Source organism: Sander vitreus, chromosome 1, assembly GCF_031162955.1.
Source record: "Sander vitreus isolate 19-12246 chromosome 1, sanVit1, whole genome shotgun sequence".
NCBI lineage: Eukaryota > Metazoa > Chordata > Actinopteri > Perciformes > Percidae > Sander > Sander vitreus.
In genome coordinates this window covers 2,879,163-2,894,390 of record NC_135855.1, presented here as the reverse complement: position 1 = coordinate 2,894,390, position 15,228 = coordinate 2,879,163, and positions in this window count along the sequence as shown.

The following is a 15,228-nucleotide window of genomic DNA, read 5'->3' as shown; positions in this document are numbered from 1 at the left end:
ACTTTGTAGCTAACTGAAAGCACAGGTCCCTTTTCAAACCTGTTTTCACTATTTTCATCACATATGTATTCAAGTACAAATTGATAAAAAGTTAAAACGTTAATTGTCATTTTGAAGAGTATATGTTTACTGTTTGACTAACAATTAGCTTGCCGTGAAATGAACACAGCCCCTCAACTCAATATGTGGCATTCTCACGGAATTCTGTGAGACCCGTTTGGCTTGCAACCTTAAAACACCTAGCTAGCTAACATTCTGTAGCTAACAATTACTTAGTAGGTTAATCAAGTTATCAAGCAAAGAACGTGTCAAAAAGCACATGGTATGATGTCAAGTTAGCTACTTTTGTGAAGCAATGTAACCAAATTTTAATATTAAAATTCTAAATATATACTTATGAACTGACACGTCGTCATCTAAAAGACGTCGGTTAGGCATCTTTTTTCTTCTGCTTTTTCTCGCAGGCTCCATTAGAGGTTAACGTGTTGAGGCAGTAGCTACTGCAACGTATGGGATGCCAACTTCCATAAAACCCAAACGAATAACAATAGCTAATGTTAACGTGATGGTTACACCAGAGACGGTTTAGTTTGGCTGTAGTGCTAAAGAGAAATGTGAGCGGTTCACTTCAACGTCACGAGCCTTGAACGTGTTGTAAATTCCTGCGACACGTGTACAAACTGCGCATGTGTAAACTGTTGTCTCTGCCTGCCTTGATGCAAAATTTCTTCATGTTGTAGCAAGGGTATGGCACTGTATGTGAAAGTACGCCGTCTCATTGAGAGCAAACAAACTTTTAAAAGAAACAAAAAAATGATAGAATGGCTCCAGAAAAAGAAGTTGTTTAAATTAATTCGCGCTAGAAAAAAATGTAATTTCCCCATTCCTATTTTTAGTGGTGGGCCAACATGACCAAATTGCTAAAGTTTAACTAATAAGGTTAGTCAACACCATCTTCTACACAAAGGGCCAGCATTAAGTGATGGATAAAATATACCATTCAAGAGGGTATTGATCTGTTTAAAATTTCTATAAACAGTTATTTAATGTTAACCTTTCACCATCCCTTTCTTTATCTGTTACAAGTGTCAGTACGATTTTGCAATTAATGCAACATTATGTAAAAAGATCCTAATTAGTTATTATTGCAATACAACTCCAATAAAATTCTCTTCTTCTTTTTTTATTTTGTGTCTTTTCGCCTTTTTTTTTACTGAATCACGTAATAATTAGCAAAGGTTTTGTTACTTGTATGATTTGAACACTTTGGCTACAGAATATTGCTTGCGTTTTTTGATTGTTGACATACAGTAAGTGATGCACTTTGACTCTAAAACATGTCCAATGCACTGTAAAAGCGCCTCTTGTGTAAAAAAATATAAATACATTTATATTTAATATAAATTTATTTGTTAGTTGTTCTGCGGTTTGTGCATTTTCTGGTGCACGTTGTTACAAAAGGGCCTGATATGTAATGTCAGAAGTTTAAGTTTGGTTCCATTAATTAAAGGGCAACTATTATATAGCATTTTGTGAGCGTTTCCTGAAATCTCCGGAGCCTACACCAAGGGGCTAAGCGAGCATCCGTAATGCGAAGCTCCCTATGACGCCATTTTGATGCTAATAAGCATTCACCCGTCGTTAGCATTCCATTGACTGCCATTCATTTTGGCGTCACTTTGACAGCTTAATAACTTACATCTGAAGCGTTTAAAGACTCCATTTGCCCATTGTTTATTTCTAAAGAAACACGACAATGCATAAAAGGCTCCATTATCTTGTACCTTATGTTATGGCTCCGTAGCAGATGTTTTTCTAAAAATAAGCTAATGATTGTGTCATAACCACGCAACTTACTGTCGCATAGTAGAGGAATTATCGTATAGTACAGGAGAAGCTCGCAGGCAGTTTGGACTTCCATTAGCTGTTTAAGTTTAATTACTAATGTTAACTAGCATTTTAGTTAGCAATAATTAGCCTGTGCCCATGTTATCTCCTTACATATACCTACGCTCTCCGCCTCTGCAAGATTCAAAATGATTGAGATTTCTCTTGGCACAGCTACCAGAAGACTTTCAGACAGGTTGCCCACGTCACATCTCCGTCGTCTCTCTCAGTTGGAGGCTGCTCAGTAACGCTCAGCCATCACCGGAAAAGTGCTTCTAATATCCTTCACTGGTCTCGGTCCAGAGCAACGGGAGCTGTTGGTCCATTTTCTTTTACTATGGCCTAAACTCCTGTACTATACGGCAATTCCTCTACTATGCGACAGTAAGTTGCGTGGTTATGACACAATCATTAGCCTATTTTTGCAAAAAAGTCTGCTACGGAGCCATAACGTGAGATACAAGGTAATGGAGCCTTTTATACATAGTCGTGTGTCTTTAGAAATAAACAATGGACAAATAAAGTCTTTAAACGCTTCAGATGTAAAGTGTTCACTGTCAAAGTGACGCCAAAATGAATAGCAGTCAATGGAATGCTAACGGCGGGTGAGTGCTTGCTAGCATCAAAATGGCGCCATAGGAACTACGCTTTCCGGACGCTCGCCTACCCCCTTGCCTACACTCTGTGTTTCACTAGTTGAAGCTTGCGTTACTTTGTACCATGTACCCTGAAATATCACCAATAAAGGCTTCTAAACCAAATATTAAACAACCGGACATGTCCCAGTAGTATAGTGACCGGAATTTGGGGAGAAATGACCAGCATTGGCCAAGATTACAGCTATGTCGCGTTTGCATGTAGCTAGCTACTTAATAGTTAGCAGTATGCTAACGTTAGCTTGTAGTGGAAAAAGGCGGCACTTTCTACCATGAAAGTCTTCTGAACCAAACACTACCCAATCAGATATGTTTCAGCAGTAATGCAACCTCGAACTGTGGTGAATTTAACAACATTGGAAGCACCAATGACATTTTTAACTGACAGTAGCATGTATTTACATACAGCAATGTTAACACTGAAGTGGAATAAAAAAAAAAAAAGAAGAAAAAAACACTCCAGTCATGCCTATCTGGAGAAGATGACCAATCATATAAGGCCAGCTTAGAGTTGCTTAACTACTTTGTTGAGAGTAGACAAAACTGTCTTAACCACAGCGTTTACAACGTTTTAGCTCAGTTATTTTTTTTAAATACGTTTACATCATTATTTCAATTATTATTATTATTATTATTATTATTATTATTTTGGCCACATTTAACATGACATTACAACATTGTAGATTTCACAGAAAACATGGAAAAGCATAACATGTCACCTTTAATATTTAACTTTATCAAGAAGAAAAATGACTGACAATGACAAATTGAGAGCGTATAAATGTAACAGGGCTCTATGTTTTCCAGAGGATAACATGTTTGGGGAAAAAAACTACGCTTACTTACTCTTCAACTGAGTGTTATAGATATAAATCAATCAGGTAAAGTAAGCACATCAACAATATCAATAAAGTTTTGTTCATACTTTACAACTCTATTTTATCCGCCAAACCGTGTTACACTGGAATATGACATTAATTAAACGTTTGGTGAGAACAACTTAAATCTGTGAACATTGAGCTCAGGGAACAGAATAATCAAGTTGATGCAAAGTTATTTTAAATATTTGTTTATTTTTGATCCGTCTATTAACAATTTATCTTTTGCAGGCAGCGTCGACGAAAGCAACACAGAGGACAAACTACAAGGAAGTCAGTGAGATGTAGTTCACTATTTGAGAAGAGCAAATTATCCTTGTCCAGCTGGATGAAATACATTTATAGGTAACGTTAACTTCATATGTACCAAGAGTGGGCGGCACATTCTTAAAAGTGTAACAGTTCAATTTTGACATTTTTTGTATTATGTACCGAATTGTTTCACATTAAATGTAACTTTAGCCAACCTGAAAAAAAGGCTTCCATTATATAATGGCAAATATGGTGCCAAATGCGAGAGCTGGTAAAGTAGATGTGAGCAGTTGTAGAATACTAGACGGAAACTTGTAAAAAAATCTGAACTTGTATGTTACATATAGACACACGTAAATACATTATCAGTGCTGTATGAATCTGTCTTCATATGTTTATGTTTGTATGTTTTGTATTTTTATATTAATCTTTACCAGGTTTTCCCAGGGGCTGCAGCTCAGGCAAATTGACATGTTGCAGGATAGTATTACAGGAAGCAGTCGCACGCTGTCAAAAATGAGCCACAAGTTGAAAGTATGCCAGAGGGCAATTAAGAGAAGAGAAAGGAGGGGAAAAATGAAACTTGGAGGACGGGATGAATTTGTCATGCTTGACGAAAGCAATTTCTAGCAAAAGGAAGGTGTGTATGAACTGTAAAGCATTTTGCATAAATACAACTTTTACATTACAGAACTTAAACATTTGTTTTTCAATCCCACATATAGTCTGTCAGGATAAAATGGCAGGGGAAATAATATTAATAATTTATACTTTTTATTGATCCCTAGTGGGGAAATTAGAATGTGTACACTCTGCTATAACATACTACACACAGGCCTGAAATACACACACAAATGCTCAGGTCCTATGGGGGAGGGAGGGAGGGGGCTGCAACTGCTGGACATGCGCCCAAGCATTTGGGTGGGTTTGGTGCCTTGCTCAAAAGGACCTTTGCAGTGCACAAGAGGTGAACTAGCTAACCAACTCCTTACTGCCACCCCAGAGAAGAACATAATCATTTGAGATCAGATATTAATGAATGAATTAAGGCCCCAGCACTGACAACATCCACTAAGGCCCTCTTGAAACTAAAGAAATTATTCAAAATAATGAATTGCCTTTTTGAGGTCCTAAACATGCTAAAAAACTTACCACAATGTTGAAAGATTAATATTTTAAGTGTTGTAGAAATAGGCGTCAAACAATGGCTCGCTATGACAATATTAACTTATTCATAGTGCCCCCTGTTGGCAACATAAAATCAGCCTTATATGACAAACATGATCCAATTTACTTGAACATTATAATGTGTGGTCTATATGTAATACTGACAGCTAGCGTTTAAAATAGTTAATGCAGTCCAAATTCAAAATAATGGATAGAGTTGGCTTCCCCGGCCCCTCCCCCCCAGACTCAAAGTTCACAGAGGTTGCCAGGTTGACGCTGCAGCATCCAACAATGTTTGCTAGACGCTAGTCTTACATAGCCAAACATTACTCCGCAGCGCAGCAAAGAAGCTAATGTTGGATGCTGGCTATATTGACATTCATAAAAGCCTGTGCTCACGCAGAGCTCTGGACCCGACTGACAGTCACCCTATCTCAGCTTAAAATTACTGAAACAACAGATAAAACATCATGACCTCGCAAGCCTCTCTACCCGACTGACACACACTATCTCTGCCTAAAATTATGGCACCAACGACTAAACTCACGGCCCTCTCTACCCGATTTACAGCCATCCTTTCATGGCTTAAAATTACTTGCCGTTTGTAGGCTACGGCCACTAAACAGGCTACACGTTGTAAACAGCCATGGCTGACTTGCCTGGTTTTCCAGTAATGTTAGCAGTAGCATGTGTTAGCATGGCAGCGTTCACCAGGACCAGTTTGGATCACTTTACTGGCTGTGTCTCAATTAGTTTTGCGAATAACTAAGTTGAGTATCCTATACATTCAAGGTGAGTACACAAATGTGGAAATGACTGAAAATGTTCAGGAGGAAATTAGCCAACTCGCCGACCTTTTGTGCTTGAATACATCTCCAATATTTACATGCGTTACATATACAGAGAGGGAAGACCTAAATGTAGTAAATACAAAGTGAAATGATAGAAAAATAAAAAAATAACAAAGTATCTCTCCCAAACAGATTTAGTTTATCTAATTTATACATGCTTTTCTTCAATTAAATGAATGTCGAGTTTCTGATGTTTTCTTGTTTTGACTCAAGTTCTCTTATTTTAGTGTCAACCGAGATGCTATTTCTATGATTTTCCTCTAACACATCCCATTTAATTGATGGTGACACAACAACCTTAGTGTTGTTTTCATTTATTTACCACACTCCCATCTGAAAGAAGTGACACATGAAGTCTACAATATTTGCTAGCGTGAATTATCACTTATAGTTATAGTTTACTGCACTGAATGCACCTTGCACAATAGATTTATCTACATCCTATCATTACTAGTGAAACAGTAATTCCAGTAATTTTATTCCCCAACTTGCACAATAAGTTTATCTATATCTAGTGAAACAGTTTCTACATTTTATTTCCAATTTGTATATATTTTGAATATTTGCTCTTGTTGTATTCTATTATTGTTTCATGTATATTGTTTCCTATTATTTAATGTATATTCTGTATGTGTGCTGTGTGTCTGATATTTTGCTGCTGCAACACTGTTATTTCCCGTTTTTTGGGATCTCTATCTATCTATCGATCACAGTGTAGGACTTTGTGCATATGAAAGTAAGTAACTTTACCTTGCAAAAAGTATTCATATTTTTAATTGAACATATTCAATGGCCAGAGGAGCATTACTATCTCAACTGTGCAAACCGAATATTCTTTTTTAGATTTTTATTAATTTCAAATGTTATGCATCAATGAGAGACATAATGTTTACTTTTATTAATCGTTTTTGTTTTTATTGTTTAATACACTATGGTAGGAGGAGATTTGGTGATACCTGGAAGAGGAGAAAATGGGTGTTTAGCATCCTGGGAATCAAAGGAAGTCAGAGAAGACCTATCCTCAGGCTGGTTAAGAAGCGTTCAAGGCAACACTTGATTCCAATTGTCATGAAATATGTACGCCAAGGTACCAAGGTTGTCACTGACAGGTGGAGGGCGTACATGACTACACTTGCAGAGAGTGGTTTTGTACACTTTTCAGTAAACCACAGCCAGTCATTCATTAATCAAGACACAGGAACCCACACCCAAAACATTGAGCATGCTCTATTGTTTATTTTGACCAGCAATGAACAAGCCGTTATTTAATGTCGCTGTCGTTTTGTGCTCCTTTTTTTATATTTTATATTATATACATACATAAATATATGTATTTCGGTTCAGGCTCCGGTTCAGGCACTACCCTTCTGAAAAACAGTAATTACCCTTTCAAAAACAGTAACTACCTATTTTTTTGTGTACCTTATTGTAAAGTGTTACCCCTATGGAAAAAAGCAGCAGCACAGGTATCAGTCCTAATGACCTCAGCATCACAAGAGGTAGAGGAGAGCAACTAGGCAAGGTGTGATTCCTGTTTTTGTTTTCCTCGTGACCGCAGAGGGTGGGGGGTGGGAGGGGGCTTTTGTTCTTGTTCAATTGTGTTTGTCTGTTCTGTATGTTTAAAAATATAAAAATAATAAAAAATGGATCTAAAAACAAAACAAATTAAAGCATAACTAATAATTGGTAAACATTAATTGTCATTTTGTTGTTAGTTAAAAGTAAAATAACTATTAATTAAAGTTGAATTAACTAACAATTTACCATTCATTAGCGATGGTTATTATAAAGTGTTACCGTACACATTGTAGAGAAGGGATGTAGCAGCTGTAGTTCTGATTTAACACAGTTTTCTAAATTGTAGAAAGCTTTGTCATGTCCTTATTATGTTTGTTAAAATTGTCCCTTGACACTTGCTATACAGGTGAATGTATGGCCCCGAGGGACACATCATCAACCTGAACCAAATCTCAGAGGGGGCTGGTGGTGTGGTTACAGCATGTTTCAGCACTTTATTTGAGTGGGTACTTTCCGGGTCTGCTTGTATTATACTCCAATGTCAGATGACTGCCTGTTTCCAGTAGTTTATTAATCAGTATTTTTATGGAGAGAAATATGGTGAGATCTCACCTTTTGTCTAACAGGGATGTTATTCACATTTTGAGACAGCTCATTTTATGAACAGTAACACGAACAAACTGGTGTGTGTCAAAGAAAGCTTATTTTAATTGCCAGCGGGGTGCTTGAAATTCAGGCCCCATGACAACAACTCAAAAGCTCTTAAACAATAAATATCTAAACCACAGGATCCCTATTCAGCTCTGGGCCCCGTAAATTATTCAGGGTACGCCTTTCTCCTGTGGCGTCCCTGATTGCTGGAACTGACTGTGTCTGCTGTGTATTTAAGTGGCGACAATCTACTTTTTTATTAATATTGACAGGTCTCAAATGGAGCCAAAGTTTGGCAAAGGATAATACACACTGTCCATAATTACTCTTGATCATTTGATTTACTGTACAGTGACACAGCCGTTACAACTGAGGCTACTCTTATTGCCCTTTGTAATTCCTTACCTTGTCAAAAACTATGCTAAACAAAGCAACTTTTCAAAAGTGACCCAATCTCTCTCTCTCTCTCTCTCTCTCTCTCTCACACACACACACACACACACACACACACACACACACACACACACACACACAGACAGACAGACACAGGGTGATTTATTTTAAGACTGAGAGTCTAAGAATGCCATTTAGTAAAGATGGCAGTGGGTAATAAATCCTCATCAAGTCTCGTACATCCTGTTAGCTTCTTCTCTCCTAGTGACAGCTTTTTAATAAGCTGTGTGTGGTCCTGTATGTGTACTTGACATTTACTAGCTGACGTTACTCCTCCCTGTCCGTCAGTGCACATTATGCATATTCTACCAGAACCCTAGCAAAGCATTAGAATGTACTATAACCGTGCCATTCGTACTTTTCAAGGTCTAGGGGAATGGCGCCAGCCTGTTTGTTGGCGTAATTGATTTCTTTTCAGCTGGGCAAATGAGTTTCTTATTTCTTTGGAAGTTATTTATATGGAAATGGTGTGATGTTGTGACTACATTAGTCGAGTTATTCTCACCTCCCTCTAAAGTCCTTACCTCCTGGGGAAACTCCCTTTGTTGCCATTTGCTGTTTTGCTGATTCTGTCAGCAAAAATTAATTGGTGTCCATTTTAACTCCCCTCGAGCCTTAATTTCTATGAGCAGAGAGATACCCAGGCCCAATTAGGTGGTGTAAATAACATTTGCTCTATAATTGCTTCAATAAAGATTTATCGCCTTCTCTTCATTGTCCTTATGTTAAGGCATTGCAAGGCCAGCCAGAGGAGACTGAGGCATGCATGGCAAAGTTATCTGACAGGGTGGTAAAGACAGGGTATGTTGCTGAATAGTATAGACTGTTCTGGCTGTGTCTTTGTATATTATCCATGCTTAGATGTCAAAGGTAGATTGCATGGAATTGGGTATTGCATATTTTGCCTGGGGTTGGTTGGGGAAATCTAAAAGAAAAAACTGAAAATATTCAGAAAGGACACGCTCACAAGGACAACAATTATTGTATTCTTTCCTGATGGGCCATAAATGATAACAGCAAATGCAGACTTTCTCTGAAAACAAAACTTAACTAGATTATATCATGAGCATCCCCAGTTGACCCTTTGCCTTCATGACCACCTTTGTTTCTGTTGCTATGCCTGCAGCCTTACATTTTAGAGTGACACATGTGTACTTCACAATGGTGACAATGGGAGGTTTCCACCTCAAAATCTGTGATAATATTTGTAATAATGGACCCTAGTTTCAGACAGAAGTAGGAAAAAGCAGGCTCCTCATTAGTGACCATTGATTTTACTGGCTGAAATGACACCTGACACTGTCAACATGAAAGCACTGCAACAACAACAGTAGTCTATATACTTGACGTTCCACTTCCGGGATTGTTCCGTTGCCGCGGAAAAATCCGCCGGATTTCACTTCACTAAACTCCGGTGGATTTGTGAGGACTATGGTTAACTGCTCCTCAGATCTCTGCAGGGTAAATCCAGACAGCTAGCTAGACTATCTGTCCAATCTGAGTTTTCTCTCGCACGACTAGAACAACTTTTAAACTTACACATGTTCCACCAAAACAAGTTCCTTCGGAGCGTATTTTGCAGCGGCACCGCAGCTTTTCTCCGGTGCTTAGCACCGCCCAAGACAATTGTGACTGGTTTAAAGAAATGCCAATAAACCAGAGCACGTTTTCCTTTCATCCCCGAATGCTATGTGGAGTAGCCAGACTCTCCTCCAGCACGCTTTGGAGGAGGGTCTGGCAAAGCGAGACTACAACAACAGCAACACAACAAAATGACTGAATAACAGATAGAAAGACAGCACAATAATGGTAAAAAATGTGCACTTCTCAACTCGTTTTACTAGGAAAAATGTGCGAGAGATTAAATGTTTTTATCATAGCCTCAGCAGGACAATGATGAAGGCCCAAAGCCAAAACATGTTGGTCTAGCGTAAAGGTGTTCTGCATACAAGTGTTGCTGGAGTTTTAACTTTTTCAGACTTTTTCAGTTCTCCATGCACCTTGGAAGCAGGTGAAGCAGTGCCCGAAATCCAGACATACACTCATACCTAAACGACAGAATTGGTTGATTTCCAATGACTCCCAAAATTACATATATGAGCGTTTTATTTAATGCTGTGATACGCCCACACGGTGGCCATTTTGAACATGTGACAATAACATGTGACCACAATGGCATTTTTTTTAAAATCATGTGATAATTCTATTTAAGGTAACAGTCAGTCAACAGAATGTTGTGAAACGGAACTAGTTCAGTTTAGGCAACAACAATACTTGGACGGACGTCATTGCGTCACAGACTAAGGTTGAGTGACAGTTGAGTTTGGTTTTTACACGGGACATACACCTGAGTGTCCTGAGTGTTGGTTTGAACCATCCAACACCCCAACTTGCCTCCTTAAGATTATTTGTTGGGCTTTTTTTTGGCCTTTAATTGAAAAGGACAGCTGAAGACAGGAAAGGGGTGAAAGAGAGAATCAGAATCAGGTTTATGGTTGGTGCATACATAAACAAACACACATATGGAACATTAATATGAAAATAAACAATGAATATGAAACAAATATATACAAAATAGCTGATTAACATAAGAAGAAAGAAAAAATAGGCTGAATGGATTGAGTGCAGAATGTGCAAAAAGGGGTATGACATGCAGCAAAAGGTCAGAATTGAACCCTGGCCCCTGCTATAAGGACTGAGGCTTAGTACATGGGGCGTACACACTACCAGGGCATCCCGGATTTTGGCGGTTATATACTTTGTCACCTCACTTCCTCGTTTGCTCTCGGTATAATAACTACAGCCACAAGAGGTCGCCGCCTAACAGAAAACGTAAAAATATGAGTCACTATGAGCTTCTCGCGCAATCGACTTATACAGTCATTTTCTAGGTGAGGATGGTCTGGGAAATCCCTACTCTACTTCTAATATAGTCCCAGCAACCAGCCCCACTTGCATTTTCCCTATAATGATTAGACATGCTTAACATTTTCAATGTTATCATGTGTCACTTTAAGAAAGAACAGCCTTCAAGTATAAGCTAACGAGAGCTTGCCAAAAGTGTCTGTATTGTTATAATTTTAGGGGCTTTAGGCTACTGACACCACATTACATGATTTCTGAACAATAAAGTACAAATACTTCAATTTCATCTGAACTGTTTTTATGTGAGCGAAATACAATGTCCATGGTATGTAACTGTTAGAAGAAACTAGGGAATGAGGTCAGCCATCTTCACTACAAAATACATGTAGATGTACGCATGTGTATGCAAATAAATCCTAAGTGTGTTTTTTGTTATGCTAAGAATGCGCTGGAACAAAGCCAGCCATGTTTACTGCGTTGTGGATTCACTTATATGCTCGAGATCGTACATCAAAGATGATCAACAATTTTTTAGAAAACCTTTCGGGGTGATTTAAACAGTTCACAGTTATATTAATGATGTTTAGAGATGTCATGATAAGTGAGGGAGTTCTCTGGCTGGCAAAAACATCCACTGCTCATGAGGGACCTTGGAAGCATCAGTTTGCAGTTAAAAGCTATTGCATGCCTATTCATCCATTTCCCATGTAGGATCCAAATAAACATGGCAGTGCTTGGTCTGCCAGGTGGATCTGGGGCTTGCCACCTCCTCTCCTCTGTTTCTTTTCCCGTATTAATAGCTCCTCAGGAGAGCCAGAGAGGTCTGTATGTCAGGTTTTATCTCCAGAGAAGAACAGGGGGAAAACTAAATGAAGCCTGAACTTGAGAACAGCCCCATCTCAGCTTCTCAAGGGGATGCTCGGAGCATATTAAGGGAAACATCAGTAATGTGCAAAACAAATGGAGGGATGTGAAAACCCCTAAAGACTTTCCCCCACCAGCTACGTTGAGCTGCTGCCATAAATCTCAGGACCCCTGTGCACACTGTTGTATCCAGACTGGGGAAGAGAAACGGGGACTAAGCAGCGCCAGGTTTCTTCCGCATGGAAACAGTGTAAGTGTCAGAAGGAGGCTTTTCATTTCAGCGCTTAGCTCTGCTTGTTGTCTTTTTGCCAAATGCTTTTCAGACTTGATGCGCTAAACAGTTTGCCGAAAAGTTAAAGCAATTATCCGTCGATGATGTCCGGAGAGTATTTACCCTACCTTCAATGACAGACTGTTTGTAACTACATGATTTGGATAAAGACTAATGGAGTGTGAGTAAAGCACAGAAGCAACAGGATTATACTAACAAAGACATATTATGGCTGTGAACAAAAGGCTTTGGCAAGGTATCCGACCACTAAGGGCTTGTGGGTTGGTTGTGGATAGGGAAGGTGGGCGGTACACACTGAACTATACATTGTCCCTGATGAAATGTAGGCATGCTTTGCAGTGATATTGCAGATTGTATTCCCAACAGAATGAATGATGAAAAGGTCTCAGATCCTGTGGATTCTCTAAATCAGCAATTATCTTTTGAGCCATGTTAGCAGTGTGGCTCTAAGGATGTCAATGTCGATCCGTCGTTTGGTCCACCACTTTGGTCCAGACTGAACTGTCTCACCAACTATTGGATGGATTGCCATAAAGGTTGGTAGAAATATACATGGTGCACTGAGGATGGATCCTGATGTCTCTGTTGATCCCCTAATTTTGTTGTCTAGCCAAGGGATCTTCAATGTTTTTTTTTAAGCCAAGGACCCTTAGCAGAAAAAGAGATGGAGCAGGGACCCCCTACTAGGTATATTGTATAAAAATGTGTTGCACATTAACCTTGGCCTACAATAACGTGTAGGGGGGCCTGAAGCCTTTACACATAGCTTTTTTTATGGTACATATAATAAGCTATTCAAATAATAATTGTTGACATATTCATATTTATTCATACATCATGTTTTAATGTTAAACATACATGTGGCACAGTGAACCCTTAAGCTTAACTGTACTGTAAGCGTTACTAATAATATGTAAGATTCATGTTAATGTTTATTTTCAGACATTTTAAAAAAAAAAAAAAAAAAAATTCAATAATTTGGTAGCCTCGGGTCTAACCTAGGGGTCCTGGACCCTCTGTTGAAGATCTCTGGTCTGGCAACATCATCAGGTCAAAACGGTCTATGGTCTATGACAAAATACCTGCAAAACCAATGACTCCCATCAGCCTCAGCTGTACATTATGTTAAGTGCCAATTAGCAAACATTGCTAACGTGCTAAACTAAGACGGTAAACATGGTAAACATCACTTAACATCACCATGTCAGCATTGTCATTGTGAGCATATTCACTCCTGCAGGTTGTTCTCATGAACCATTCGTGCATATAGCTATGAAAAGTAATGAACTGTAATTCATATGTACAGTATTCCACGTAGTTATAACTGTAAGCCCCATATTGACTGCCACTGTACAAAACTAGAAAATCCGCCTAGGGAAGAGGCTCACTGTCACCTTTTCTCGCCTAAACTTAACTGTAACAGCCGCTAAACTTAACTGTCACGTGATCGGACGGTAGCAGTCACATGACGTTCCTAATTTCCTAAAATATCACACAAATTGTTGTGGCTACATTTTTGCACGGTATCAAACAGTTTGTACAAACCTGTTCATGAGAATGTGTTGCATGCTGATGTTAGCATTTAGCACACAGCACTAGAGAGCTGCTAGCATGGCTCTAAACCTTTAGTCTTGTTAAAACCTGAGCATTAGCAGTTCTAGTTTCAAAGCCTTTCAAAATTAAATTCTTGCGGTGAACTGGATCATTTCAGAACCATTTCACAAAAAAATCTATTTGAACAAACAAACAGACCACAATAAAAGAGGCCATATACTGTATGATCATCTGTGCTAGTGAAGCAATGACAAAAAATATTAAACTTCTGAATTAAATACTTTTGCATACTCAAATCAGCAGCAGTTAAAATGTCAAATGCCATTTATCAACCCAGTAAAGGCAGCAGAGCAGTTTGCAGACTGGGTATGAATTACCATTCTCCTCCTTCCCCTCTAGCTGTTGCTCATACCAAATGGTCAGAGTGGCTTGCCTGGCCTCATTTGCTGGTTAATTGCATTTTATAGTTGAGTTAAAGACCTGTCATCTGTTTCTGTGGTTTCATTTATCTTACAAATAACCTAGAGAAGGTGGGTTAAAGTACCTGTGCAGGCCAAATAAGCTTTCGCTGAATTTCGCACATGGCTTTTATTGCATATATCGCTTTTTCACACTCTATTTCATGCCCATGATGAGACAGAATTAAATTGTGGGAATTAATGCGGTTGAAAATGTTCAGGAAAATAAAATGTGAACAAATGTATCTTCAGCTTTGTGGATTCCAGCTGTCAATTGGGTAACACACATAACTGAATTTTGTCCCAGTTTTTGAGCTGCAAATTCATTAGTAATCAACCCACCTAAAAACATGAACAATACAACATCAAAATATCTCTGCTGCTACAGCACACAACATCATGTTGCACCTTTTTTCCCCCTTCAAGGTAGTGTGTATTCCCACTGTGAATGGTGTCCCCATTCCTTGTAATTATGCAAATGACACATTAATGAGGTTTAATTGTGAATTCATAAAACAGCAGGGATAAACTGTATAAAGATGCCATGTCTTAATAAGGGTAGTGGGAAGCTTCATCATTGAAGGGCTGAATACGTTAATTGTTTACCCACCACTGCTACTTTAAGTAGCACATATTCATTTCAGGGGCATGAAGTCTAGTTATGCGTGTTTATACTACTTAATGAATGGTGTTGAGTGTTTATCATGGCAAGGAACATTTACTACACAAACTATACATTTTCTAAGGCACGGAGCCACTGTCTGGGAACAAAGACACAACTATTTAGCCTTGACTTCATTTCTCCTCTTGTGCACAGCGTGTGAGATAATTAGTGCATTGCATTACTGCTTATTGCTGTCTGTGGCCTTTAACAGTTGAGGT